Source organism: Cervus elaphus, chromosome 13 (genome assembly GCF_910594005.1).
Source record: "Cervus elaphus chromosome 13, mCerEla1.1, whole genome shotgun sequence".
Taxonomy (NCBI): Eukaryota; Metazoa; Chordata; class Mammalia; order Artiodactyla; family Cervidae; genus Cervus; species Cervus elaphus.
This window is the reverse complement of record NC_057827.1, coordinates 34,625,245-34,639,186: the sequence shown is the minus strand read 5'-3', so window position 1 is coordinate 34,639,186 and position 13,942 is coordinate 34,625,245. Positions and strand designations below refer to the sequence as shown.

General features: G+C 41.5%; 2 protein-coding genes and 1 pseudogene across 10 annotated transcripts in view; 2 read left to right on the top strand and 1 right to left on the bottom strand.

Annotated features, from left to right (window-relative positions):
• The window catches only part of TMEM266 (transmembrane protein 266), a 123,557-nt gene extending 118,818 nt beyond the window's left edge, over positions 1-4,739 (bottom strand). The window contains exon 1 of the mRNA XM_043921847.1: positions 4,617-4,739. The gene's annotated coding sequence lies outside the window, so the exon portion shown is untranslated. The remainder of the gene's footprint in view (positions 1-4,616) is intronic.
• NRG4 (neuregulin 4) overlaps positions 4,402-13,942 on the top strand; it is a 102,020-nt gene continuing 92,479 nt past the window's right edge. For 3 of the 9 annotated variants that reach the window (XM_043921862.1, XM_043921859.1, XM_043921853.1), the window contains exons 1-2: positions 4,853-4,979; positions 5,159-5,381. The gene's annotated coding sequence lies outside the window, so the exon portion shown is untranslated. Of the gene's footprint in view, positions 4,482-4,843; positions 4,980-5,158; positions 5,382-13,942 lie in introns of those variants that run through there. The other 6 variants (XM_043921854.1, XM_043921858.1, XM_043921856.1 and 3 more) reach the window with 5 other exon arrangements.
• Positions 4,476-13,942, top strand: part of LOC122706397 — a 29,140-nt pseudogene continuing 19,673 nt past the window's right edge.

Sequence of the window (13,942 nt, the reverse complement as noted above, 5' to 3'; positions counted from 1 at the left end):
AGCAGGAGTAGGGATGGGAATGCCTGTGGGAGGGTGTGTAGTTTTAAAGGAGTGATGAGACTTTGAGCAGAGCCAAAAGGAGGTGAGGGAGCAAACCATGCAGGAATCTGCAGGAAGCATGGTCGAGGAGAGGGAGGCACTAGTGCTAAGGCTCTGAGGCAGCAGGAACAGCAAGGGGGCCTGTGTGGCTAGGCAGAGGCAGAGAAGGGTGGGAGGCCAGAGAACGGTGGGCAGAGCACTCTCCATCCTGCAGTGGGAGTGAGAAGGAGGAAAAGGCCCAGATTCCGAGCCATACTGATGAGGGCCTGAACCTCAGCGTCTGTTCCTTATGTCATGCACCTCAGACTCTTCTCTTCTAATCTAGAAAGAGTTGACCACAAAGGGTCCTTGCAAAGGGCTAAAGGAGACACGAATGTGAAACTACCTATGGCAGGACACAGCACACATCAGTTCCCTTCCTCCAGCCCTGGTTACAGGGCTCCTCTCATCTAGCTCCCATTGTGGCCGTGTCTAGAAGGATGTCATGTCTAGAAGATGATTCAAGGGCTTTCTAGAGGTTCAAAGTATACTACCAAGTGCAAGAAAAGAAACTGCAAAGCAGTATGCATCTATGTATAGTATTGTTGGTGAACAGTAACATTTTAGTGTCCGCATTAAAAAATCCAGAGAAATCCATACCAAACTACTAACGGTGGTCTCATGAAGGTATAAGACTATCAAAGAATCTAATCATGGACTGCTACCTTCTATATTTATGTAATGATTGAACATTTTACAACACATACATATTTGCAAGTAGAAATCACAATAGATACTAATGTTGGTACAGGAGAATTGATTTCCTGGCCCTTTCCTATAAGCAGCCTCCATCCTCCCTTGAGCCCAAAACCCACAGATGTGAGCCCACTTTAGGAACCCTTACATCTTCCTTATGGGGAAACTGAGTGCATACAAGTTCAACCAAAGGTCTAGGTCTCTCAAAAGACCAGGACTATTGGAGAAAATCCTATGGTGGGTGTGCCTGGCCAGCATTTGTGAACTCTGGTTCAGTTTGGAAAGGAGATGGATTAACTAGCAGGTTGTGAACCGCTTTCTAAATAAAATTAAAACCCTTGCTATAGCTTCCACCAAGGAGAGAAAAAGAAGACTGGTGAAAATCGAGTATTTCAGAGTAAACTGACTGTGAACTTTTGTTATTCCAGATTGTTGACACAGAAACAAATATCTCATTTTAGAGAATACTAAGTTAAGTGTAAGAAAACAAAACATTTCACAAGTAAGTAGCCTACAAGGTCAGTCAAGGAAAGACAAATATGCCAGTTCCCAGTGTCTTACTCAACAATACATTAAAATGTGCATTACAATAAGTCACTGCAATGCATGCTAGTTATATAGCTTGGAAAAATTTTAGTTGCTTCCCCACTTCCAAAAAAAGAAAAAAAAAAAATCCTTGGTGAAGGGAATTAAAAAAAAAAAGCTTAAGCATCCATAGTTGCCCATATGGTTTTTCCCAGTGTAAACATATGTTTCAGGGAAACAAATATGTAGTCAGAAACGTTTTAATGTTCCTCAAATTGACCACTGCACCAAAAAAAGGGTGCTCAGCCCTGCAGTAAATAAAATCCTGCTTGAATAGAAGAAAGTAGACTTCTTGGATGCTTTTTAATTATGAGACTACTGTCTGTAGAAGATAGAGGTGCTCCCCATTGGAAAACCCATTTACTCCCCAGAATCAAGCAATGCCTCTCTTTGCACTTCCCGCTCAGTAACATCAGGACTTATCTTGAGTTTATCTGATCAGAAACTGGAAATCCCCAGGGCAGAAAGGCTCCATCTCAGCATTTCCATAAGCACTGGAGCTGTGCGCTTCCAAAACCAAGTGACTTCCGTGAGGCAAAATGGTTGTAACAAATTGCTTTACTATCAACAGAATACAGTATAATGAAAAAAGTAACATCATGATGTCCTAAAACCAGTCATATTGCCCAAGAAAGAAAACAGAGCTTGTAGAATTTACAAGAGAGTCTTTTATTTCTGACAATATTATTCACCAATTTATCATTAAAGCTGTAACTTCCATGGGATATAATTTTCAAATAATCCCTTATGCTTATCTATACTTTTCTCACCACCATCTCAAATATGTGACCTGAGTATAAAACTTTGTAGTCCCCCTGGATGAATTTCCCATCCATGCAACCACAGTGAGAACTGTTAGGAATGTGTAGCAAGATCTCATAGCTGCGTTATAATAATGCATTTATATAAAAATATTAAATTTACACCCATTGTTAAATGTACAGATTATAAGATTTTCAAATGAAGAGCTGCCACAATCACAGAGAGACTGGATTATGGTCTACAGCTTGATTAGATTTCTTCACCGGGTTAAGGCACATACACACAAGTGTGTCGATGTTTTAATGACTGGCAATGAGACCAGAAAATGGTGTGCAGTGTAGGGAGAAGATAGGACTGGAATGTGACCATGAAAACTGTGAATGATTCATTCTACCTGATGCATATATATTTTTTAGATTTAAATGTGAAGGGAAACAACTTTTTGAACTTAACTGTTTTGGGAGAGTTGAACAGAAACATGTCTTTAAAAAAAATTTTTTTTTTAAACTTTTTATTTTCTATTGGGGTATACCCGATTAACAATGTTGTGATAATTTCAGGAGAATAGCAAAGGGACTTGGCCATACATATACATGTATCCGTTCTCCCCCCACCCCCCCCCATCCCATCCAGGCTGCCACATAACATTGAGCAGAGTTCCATATGCTATACAGTAGGTCCTTGTTGGTTGTCCATTTTAAATACAGCAGTGTGCATATGTCCATCCCAAACTCCCTAACTATCCCTTCCCTCCATCCACCCCCCATCTGGCAACCATAAGTGCATTCTCTGCAAGTCTAAGAAACATGTCTCAAATCCCATGTTTATAGGCTCAGTGCCACCTTAAAAAATTCCACACAAATCCATTCTGAAACAACAGTTTCTATTACTGGAAAGTCACAAAGGTTGAATTGAATCTATGAAATGGAAAATCAGATCCAAGCCTGTATGCTCATTCATAAGCTTTGATCTTAATGAAAATGTAGATGGAGTGACAGTACCAGGGTTAAACATTACTCCCACTCCCTTACCCACGCACTAAACCCCCCGTTCCCCAGCAATCAGATGCACTAGAGTTTGTATCCTTATCCTGTCCCTGACGGTGTGACCTTGGGCAAGTTAGCTAACCTAAGTCTTAGTCTCTTCGTGTTCAACATGGAGATAATAGGTTTGTTATGAAGATTAAATGAGATCATGTACCAGTAACTCGTAACTCAGTATCTGGTATAGATGACCATTAAAAAAATGTGTTCTCATGATTAAATGTGGCACTCTACTATATATTTTAGAAGCAATTATAGTCCTGTTGCCATATCCAAAGATCTTGCGATAACCATTTTCATTCTATACTTCTAGCTTTCGCTATTTCTTCACCATAGCATTTCGGGGGGGGGGGGGCGGGGGGAGCAAAAAAAGGTAGTCAGTTTCATACGTCCCACTTTTGGAACTGTTTCTTGAAGCAAGGTGAAAAGCTGGGGAAATAGGTAACTTAAGAGAAATTTAGTCTTTAGGATATGATGTTATATGTGTATGGAATATAAACAAATCATCTCATTTCAATCTATAACATATGGGGCATCAAATGATAGTCAGGTTTTATTTTAAAAGAGACAAAAGCCAAGCAGTATTAAAGAATACATTAGGAATCAATATGGGCTTATTGCTATCTCAGTATTAGTGTCTGAAACAGGGATTGGTGGGCTAGATTACAGGGAATTTCATGGGGTCTAACTTCCAACAGGTGGCAAGCTTTAGTCATCCTCAGATGCAAAACCTTAATGAGTTTGAGTATGCAAGTCTCAGGAATTCTGTTCAAGGCCTCCTCTCGGCAATCAAGGGAAACAGTCTTCTGGTTTTAAGCCACCCTGGCAAGTTAGCAAGCAGGGGAACTGTCTGCCGTAGCTTGCACCTGTCCCCAGAACCGGATTCTGGCCTGACAGTGAAAAACCACCATTCTTTCTTGCCAGTCCATTCTGCCGCTGTGGCGCCTCCAGACAAATGGGGGAAGCCCACGAGGAAGCGGTCACGACCAACCAAGCCACAAATCCCTGGGGTGTGGGATTTCCACCTCAATACCACACTCGAAAACCGAAAACAGGCGCTCGCTTGTTATACTGCAATGGGATTCCCCCCAGCAGCAATCCCCCCCCACCCCCAGCTTGCATGTTTTATTAATAAATGCAAGATGGCACACGGATGCAAAGAATGGGAGGTAAGGCATCTACAGCTGGACCCGAACCAGGGCAGTTTGCAAAAATAAATAAGAAGCATGTGACAAGAAGCAGATCTCCAGGCTGGAGCTGAAGCCCTGGGCTGCCCCAGGCACCCTCGCATTGCTACCCCGGCCGGAGGGGATGAAGGTCAGTGGTAAGATCCCAGCCCTCCCGGGCACGTACCCTGCAAACCCTGACCGGCCCCCACCCCCGCCCCGGCCACAGGACCCGGGCAGCGTGGCAGGGGAAGCCCCGGCCACGGCCGGCTGCGGGGACACATACCTGCTGCCGGGGCTGGGGATTCGCTCGGCTCTGCAGCGGCGCTGGCCGCGGCTCGCGCTCCCGGGGCTCCCCTCTCCGCCCCCCCGCCCCCTCGCGGCCCCGCGGCTCCCTCCGCTCCTCCGCCCACCGCGCTCGGGGGCGCGCGCGCGGGGCCACGCGCCGGCGGCAGGACCGGGCCCGCGCCTGCGCCCTCGTCTCCTCTTTCGGCGCGCGCGCCCAGGAGGCTGCGGAGCGGACGCGCGACTGTCTAGGAAACGGCAGCCTCGGCCGGCCCGGAGGGCGGCGGGAACCGGGCAGGGGGCGGGGGCTGGGGACGCGGCCCGCGCCTGGGCCCGAACGGAGCGCGCAGGTCTCGTGGCGCGGGTGAGGGGGTCGCGGGGACGTGTCGGGTGTGTGGGGGGCTGCGCGTGCGCGTGTGGAATCAGGAGGGGGTCGTGGAGAGAAGGTCTGAGGTAGAAGGACTGGGAAGCAACAAGTGAGGGGGCCCCATTCGCGGTATTTCGTTCAACCGAGAATAGAAACCTTCTCTGCCTTTGGTGCAGCGCTTTGCAGTTTCCAAAGCTCTTTGCCAGCCATTGGTTACATCCACACACGGCACCCGGTGAGGCAACGAGCGGCGGGCATGGATTGCCCTTTGAGCTTTGATGAACCCCTTTCTGGCCGAAGTCGAACCAGAATCAGAGACCCCCTGACTCAGGCTGCTGTCTGGGGAAAAAATTACTTGTGAGAACCTTCATTTCATAGTTGACCTCGGGACCCTTGTAGGTCAGTGTTTCTCAAGCTTTTTTTTCTTTCCATTATCGTTCTCTTAAGAAAAGCCTTTTAAAACGTTTTGCTCATCAATCTCTTCCTCCTCGACGCCATGAAATTCTGATACCGTTCATATACGGTATAGCTGCTTATGTACCGCACGTGTATCGTGTTTCACACACAAAAGGAGTAAGATCTCACCCTTTGGAGGTAAAACATCTTCCCCGTGGAGAATGCTTGCTTTAGGACAGTGGCTCTTGGTTAGCGGGTGGGGCAAATGGCTTAGATGAGGACTCTGGGTGCACGCAGAAGACTAGAGATTTAGGTTCTTATATCCTCCCTGTTTCTCATGTCTGTACGGGCTCCTGTGAGCAGTGGAATACAATCAATTAAGCCCCTTCTGGAGTTAAAGTAGCTTTGTCACTTGTAGTCTCGATTCATGCTAAAAATCTAGGCATTTTCCAGTAGAGTCCAGATAGTTTTGCTAAAGTACTTGAAAAGATCGCAAACCCTCTCTTCTAGACCACCAAGTTCCAGGGTGAGCTCTAGCTCTACAAGACAGCCTTGATTTCTGGTTCTCATACCTCTTTATAAAGGTTTTGGTGTTTGTTTTGGTTAGGCCTGTTTGATTCGCAGGAATGTCTTAGTCTAGTCATCCCTGTCTCTTCCTCTTCCCACCTCAGCTTTTCTAGCTAAAAGTTGGAAATTATGCAGTTGAAAGACTTCAAAACACAGGTCACAGAATTGCCCCAGGGGCTTGGATCATACATTTCTTAGACAAAGAGATATCTAGATCGGGAATGTGTATCTACTTTTGGCAAGTTGGGAAATAAGTAAAATTCCTTCTTTCAGGTCCTCCCTCATCTTTAACCCAACTCTAATGGAATTTAAGAGGAACACAAAGCCCTTGGAGGTGATATGTGTAGAAGCTACCCGAGTTGCCAGAGGATATTTCTTCTCCATTTAAAGTAGACTTGAAAAGAGAAAGGGGGGATGAGTCTGGAAAAGTTGGGAAGATGGATGGGATGGGGAATGGGTAGTTTTTTGACAGGTGGTGGCAACATTTCAACTACATTTGAAAAAGTGTAAGAAAAAGTAGCCTTGGCATAGCTTGTTCTTGTTGTTTTCCACCCCCATCCCTCCCTATCCCCCCCCCCCCCCACTTAGTAGAACTCCAAAGGCTTGATTAAAAGCATCCAGTTACAATGCTAGTTAAAACAGTAGGACACGTTTTGAAACTTTCAGACAGAAAAATTGGAACACCACTTTGGTTTGCATAGAATCTTTGTAGTCTAATACCAGTTTTAGATTCAGGTGTAACACTGCTTCAAGGGAATTTTTTTCCTGTAACAGCTGTCATTGAAGACCCTCTAGAGACAGAAAACTGTGGGAATTATATGCTAATATCTTTTACCTGGGTCTTTTAAGTGTGCTGCTTTTTTTTTTTCTTGTAATCTTGAGTTCATGGAAAATGTAGGTGCACCTATTTTATGTGGTAGTGTGTAGTAAAAAAAAAAAATCCCCTAACACCTGTAATTTATCAGCTCTATGCTGCACCCTGGTGGTGTGTACTTTATATCACCGACCCAAACTAAAATCCCCCTCTAATTCTTTAGGGATATTGAAAACCTAAATCAGCTGTGTAGACAAGCTGCTATTCTGCTTTCTCCAAACTTTTCCTGCTCTATTTTCAAATTTCTAAGTCCTAATACCTGGAGGAGGATTATCCCCTGAGGGTGATCAATTTGGAGGAACCGTGAAGAACTCTGGCAGGCCTCTTTAGCTTATTCTTAAATGTATCTATAGGAATCTCTTGAGGATGCTTGATTAAAATCGGATTCTGGAGGCTCCCCTCAAATCCATTAAAGTTGAATCAACACAAGTGTAGCCTGTTATTTTTATTTTTAACTGCCCCAGGTGATGCTTGTCAACAGGAGAGGTTGAGGAACACTGGAGCTATAAATAGGACAGGTGCCCGCTTCAGTAGACTGTAGGTGACTAGAGAAGGGACTTTGTGGGTGATGGAACCCCACAACAAAAGGAAAATAGGACCTATAAGCAGAAATAGAAGAAATTGTAGTTTTAAGGCTTGTGTGTCACTCTCTTGCCAAGTATATCTGCTTCTAATGTGGCTGTAATTACCTTGCTCTTCCATACCAAAATATCTTTTGAGGTAAGTCAGATTTTCTTTTGTTTAAAAAGACTGTCTTTTCAAGAGCACCAGAATCACATAATCAGAAAAATTGTGCATGTATGCAGCTGCAAGATTAGGAGAAGGCAGACTGGAGATTACATTGATCCTATGCATGTCTGAAAAAGATTGCTATTAGAGTTAAAATTTGTTCTCTTGAGGTAATTGCTTGAAAAAGTAGAACGTGTGAATTCTGATGCCACGTGATTTGTGAAATTTAAATAATATCAAGAGATTTTAAGTTGTTAATGTTTATGTAAATGTTAATATTTTAAAACCTCTGCTGCACGTTGATTTGGGATGCAGCCTCACTTACTGGGAACACACAGGGAGAAAGCCAGTCTGAGTCAATGAAAAGCTTGAAAAATGGAATATATGTGAATTTGTGTGATAATTATTTAAAAATTTAAGTATACATAATACCTGCTAACAAAATAGCTTTCAAAATCCTGCTGAGTGCTTTAATGAATAAATGTGATTGACTTTTAATTAGCAAAATTCATGTGCATATATTCTGTGTGGATAAAGCAAAGCACAGTACTGTGCACTGAATAGGTCCTCAATATTCTTTTAAAAAATATTTTCTCATAAATAGGTTAAATACACTTAATGTAGCAAGCCCATTTTCAAGGACAGAAGAGGCAGATTTTACCTTGAGTGGTGGCATGCCGAGAATGGCGCAGTGAGAACATCCCTTGGGGTGTAGGCAAGAAAGTTCTCATTGTCTGTAGGGAATTTGAACTATAATATACCCACTAAAAGCCTGTCTGATTTTTATTACCAGCAGTTTTTATATACCAGAAATTCTAAACAATGTCAGTGATAAAATATTCTTCTTTGAAAAATTTCTTATGAACCTAGTTTCTAAACAAGGTCCATAGTTACTTTACATATATATATAGTTTATTTTATTTTTTACTGTGCTGGGTCTTTGTTGCTGCACACGGTTTTTCTCCAGTTTCAGCGTACTCTATAGTTGGGATGCTTTGGCTTCTCATCTTGGTGGTTTCTCTTGTTGTGGAGCATAAAGCTCCCAGAAGCTTCAGTCGTTGCTGCACGCCGGCTTGGTAGTTGTGGAACACGGGCTTAGTTGCCTCGTGGCATGTGGATTCTTCCGGATCTGGGATCAAACCCCTGTTCCCTGCATTGACTGGTGGATTCTTAACTACCAGACCACCATGGAAGTATTTTTGCCTGTTTATGGGGCTCTCCGTGCAAGAATACTCGACTGGTTTGCCATTTCCCCCTCCAGTAGACTGTGTTTTGTCAGAACTCTTCAGTATGACCTGTTCATCTTGGGCAGCCCTGCGTGGCATGGCTCATAGTGTCATTGAATTATGCAAGGCCCTTCACCATGACAAGGCTGTGATCCATGAAGGGGAAGAGAAACAAAAGGCAAGGGAGTAAGGGAAAGATATTCCCAACTGAAGGCATCCCTGGTGGCTCAGATGGTAAATAATCAACCTGCAATGCAGGAGACCCCTTCAATCCCTGGGTCAGGAAGATCCCCTGGAGAAGGGAATGGAAACCCACTCCAGTATTCTTGCCTGGAGAATTCCATGGACAGAGGAGCCTGGCGGGTTACAGTCCATGGGGTTGCTAGAATCAGACACAACTGAGTGACTAACACAACTACATACCCAATGCAGACTTCCAGAGAATAGCAAGAAGAGAAAGAAGGCCTTCTTAAATGAACAATTCAAATAGAGGAAAACAGTAGAATGGGAAAGGTTAAGATCTCTTCAAGAATATTGGAGGTATCATGGACCATTTCATGGAAGGACGGGCACGATAAAGGATAGAAGCTGTAAGGACCTAACAGGAGCAGAAGAGATTAAGAAGAGGTGGCAAGAATACACAGAAGATCTGTACAGAAAAGGGCTTAATTATTTGGATAACCACATTGGTGTGGTCATTCACCTAGAACCAGACATTCTGGAGCATGAAGTCAAGTGGACCTTAGGAAGCATTACTATGAATAAAGCTAATGGAGGTGATGGAATTCTAGCTGAGCTATTTCTGATCCTAAAAGATGATGCTATTAAAGAGTTGTACTGAATATGCCAGCAAATTTGGAAAACTCATCAGTGGCCACAGAACTGGAAAATGTTGATTTTCATTCCAGTCCTAAAGAAAGTTCAAGTGAAAGTGTTAGTCACTCAGTCGTGTCCGACTCTTTGTGACCATATGGACTCTAGCCCTCCAGACTCTTCTGTCCATAGAATTCTCCAGGAAAGAATACTGGAGTGGGTATCCATTTCCTTCTCCAAGTGATCGTCCCACCCTAGGGATCAAACCCAGGTCTCCCACATTGCTGGCAGATTTTTTACTGTCTGAGCCACCAGGGAAGTCCCAAACTACTGGACAGTTGTGCTCATTTCACATGCTGGCAAGGTAGTACTCAAAATCTTTTAAGCTAGGCTTTAGCAGTATGTGAACTGAGAACTTTCAGATGTACAAACTGGGTTTAGAAAGGGCAGAGGAACCAGAGATCAAATTGCTGACATTCACTGGATCATGGAGAAAGCAAGGGAATTCAATAAAAACATCTACCCCATTGACTGCTAAAGTTTTTGACTGTGGATCACAACAAACTGGAAAATTCTTGAAGAGATAGGAGTACCAGACCACCTTAATCTGTCTCCTGAGAAACACATATGAGGGTCAAGAAGCAACAGTCAGAACCAGACATGGAACAACAGACTGATTCAAAATCGGGAAAGGAGTACATCAAGACTGTATATTGTCACCCTGCTTGTTTAACTTATATGCAGAGTATATCATTCGAAATGCCAGGCTGGATGAATCACAAGCTGCAATCAAGACTGCAGGCAGAAATATCAACAACCTCGCATGGTACTGCTCTAATGGCAGAAAGTGAAGAGGAACTAAACTGCCTCTTGTTGAAGGTGAAAGAGGAGAGTGAAAAAGCTGGCTTAAAAGTCAACATTCAAAACACTTCAGATCATGGCATCTGAGCCCATCACTTTATGGCAAATAGATGGGAAAACAATGAAAAGAGTGATAGATTTTCTTTTCTTGGGCTCCAGAATCACTGCAGATGGTGACTGCAGCCATGAAATTAAAAGACGCCTGCTCCTTAGAAGAAAAGCTATGACAAACTAGACAATGTATAAAAAAGCAGAGACATCACTTTGCCAACAAAGGTCTGGATAGTCCATACTATGTTTTTTCCAGTAGTCATGTACAGATGTGAGAATTGGACCATAAAGAAGGCTGAGTGCTGAAGAATTAATGCCTTCTAACTGTGGTGCTGGAGAAGACTCTTGAGAGTCTCTTGGATAGCAAGGAAATCAATCAATCCTAAAGGAAATTAACCCTGAATATTCATTGGAAGGACTGAAGCTGAAGCTCCAATACTTTGACCACCTGGTGCGAAGAGCCACTCACTGGAAAAGACCCTGATGCTAGCAAAGTTTGAGGGCAAGAGAAGGAGGTAACAGAGAATGAGATGGTTGGATGGTATCAATGGACATGAGTTTGAGCAAACTCTGGGACTTAGTGAAGGACAGGGAAGCCTGGCTTGCTGCTGTTCATGGGGTTGCAAAGAGTTGGACATGACTTAGGGACTGAAGAACAAACAAGAACAATGTAAGCTTCAAATTAGCACATTTTAATTATTGATCCTTTAATAAATATTATATTCTACAGAGACGTTAAATCAGAGAACTCCCAATTATATAGCTGGCCTTCTATAAACCTAGACTCAGCTCTATGGATATTTTTCCAAATAAATTAATAAAAATTCAGGGTAATGCAAGACTTCAGGTGCAATTCATGTCTGCAACCCCTTTGGTCCATATCCCTGTATTTAAATAGTAGATTCTTATGCAGTGATAGTACAGAGACTGTTAGGTGAAGAAACAGCTTGATTACTTCAGTGTTTTCATTCCATGTGACAACTTAAGAGTTTTCATTTGTGTTTAACATTTAAGAGTGAGACAAAGTGTAAACTATGAGTTGTAATGTTTTTGGCTTCTAAGTACAAATTTTAGTTAATATGTGAAATTATCCTTTTGAATAATTGAATTAAAAATATATTTACCTCTGAAATTTATTCTTTTTAAATTATTGTTTACTCCAAAACTGAAGAAGGAACCAAGAGAATAGGAAATATGTTATTATTTAGTACTTCCACAAAACAATATATAGGTTTAAGTTTTTCCTTTTTTCAAAACATTAATTCCATTGCTTTTTTATTTTTTGTACTATAATATTTATTTTATATTGACATATAAGTGGAGTTGAGTAAAAGAATTTTCACTGTCTGTTTCATTCCTGGCTATTATTATTTGTTTCATTTCATGGTCGTTACTGAAAATAATTTTGTCACACAGAGAAGGGTATGTTTAAAATAAAGATCCCTCTGGGTATTATATTCTGAGAATACCACTGGACTCGAATGATCACAAAATGAATGATGTTCAAATTAAGTGAGCTTTATTATGCATTTAATATCTGGAATTTTCATGTACTTCATGAGGAAACCATTTTGGGGGTACTGTTTATATGGCAAATGAAAAAGCAGTGGTTGTGTATATATTTTAAAACATAAAAATGATCTAGAGTTCTAATTCTAGTATATTTAGGCTATTTTAAAATCTAGCAAATACATGTCCATGTGTTTATTAGTAGACTCCTAATGATTACTGACATTTATTAAATGCTTACAATGTGTCAGACATCATTCTGTGAGCTTTATTTGTATTAATTTTTTCATAATAGTCCTATTGGCAAAGTATAGTTGTTATCTCATTTTACAGATGAGAAAACTGAGACACAGTGAGATTTAGTAATTTGCTCAAGATCACCCAAATAGCAAGTGGAGGAACCCAAAATTCAAACCTGGACAGTCTGACTCAGAAACCTCTCGTTCAACCCTGCTGCGTCAGATATATATGCAAAATTGTGCCTCAGTTAGTTTGAGGAATCATGATGTAGTGGGAAAAGCATTATGGGTTCCAGGGTTTCACCTCCAGTTCATTCTTTTTTTCTTTGATTTTTTTTCTTTGATTTTATTTGTTTGTTTATTTTTGGCTGCGCTGGGTCTTCATTGCTGCAAACAGGCTTTCTCTATTTGCGGTGTGTGGGCTTCTCATTGTGGTGGCTTCTCCTGCTGCAGAACCTGGGACTTTAGGGTGTGGGCTCAGTAGTTGTGGCCCATGGTGGATTTAGTTGCATTGTGGCATGTGGAATCTTCCTGGACCAGGGATTGAACCCATGTCTGCTGCATTGGCATGCAGATTCTTAACACTGGGCCACCAGGGAAGTTCCCTCCAGTTCATTCTTTAACTTTGAAAAAGGCAATTAAATGAATGTCTCTGATTTGGAGAGGATTGAACTTAATAATCTAGAAATTCTCAAAATTTCTTTCTAGCTCTAAATTTTTGTGATTCTATGATTATTTTTATATAAAGAGGAAAATTTGATTTTTCACTCATCCAACAGACTAAAAATGAACCAGGAAAAAAAAAAACTAGCATGATTAAATTTGAAGGTAGATAAATTTTTGATATTTTGTTGAAAAATTAGCTATTAAGCCTTTCATGTTCATTATTTTTGTGACTACACAAAGACTATCAACTTCTTTTTTTAATTGAAATATAGTTGATTCAGAAAATTATGCTCGTTTTGTATATACAGCATAGTGGGTTTTTTTTCAAATTATATCCTGTTATAGATTATTATAAAATTATTAGAATATTCCATTGTTATTATTATATTGAGTATTTTGATATTGGGTATAATTCCCTGTTTTATGTAGTAAATCCTTGTTTATCTATTTTATGTATAGTAGTTTGTATCCATTAATCTCATATTCTTAGTTTATTCCTTACCCTCTCCCTCTCCCCTTTGGTAACCAGGAGGTTGTTTTCTACATCTGTGAGTTGTTTTCTGTTTTGTATACAGATTCATTTGTATTATTTTTCAGGTTCTACATATAAGTGATACCATGTAGTATTTGTCTTTCTCTGACTTCTTTTACTAAGCATAATATTCTCGAGGTCCACCCATGTTGCTGCGAGTGGCGATATTCTATTCTGTTTTTCTATGGCGTTGTATACATGGCACACATATACACTCCACAACTTATTTATCCATTCATCTGTTGATAGACATTTAGGTTGCTTCCATGTCTTGTCTATTATAAATACTGTTTCTATGAACATTGAGGTGCATGTCTTTTCAAATTAGAGTTTTGGTTTTTTGTTACTAGCTTCCCAGATGGCCCTATTGGTAAAGAACCCACCTACCAATCCAGGAGAGACGTAAGAGATGCAGGTTTGATCCCTGGGTCGGGAAGATCCTCTGAAGGAGGGCGTGGCAATCCACACCAGTATTCTTGCCTGGAGAATCCCATGGA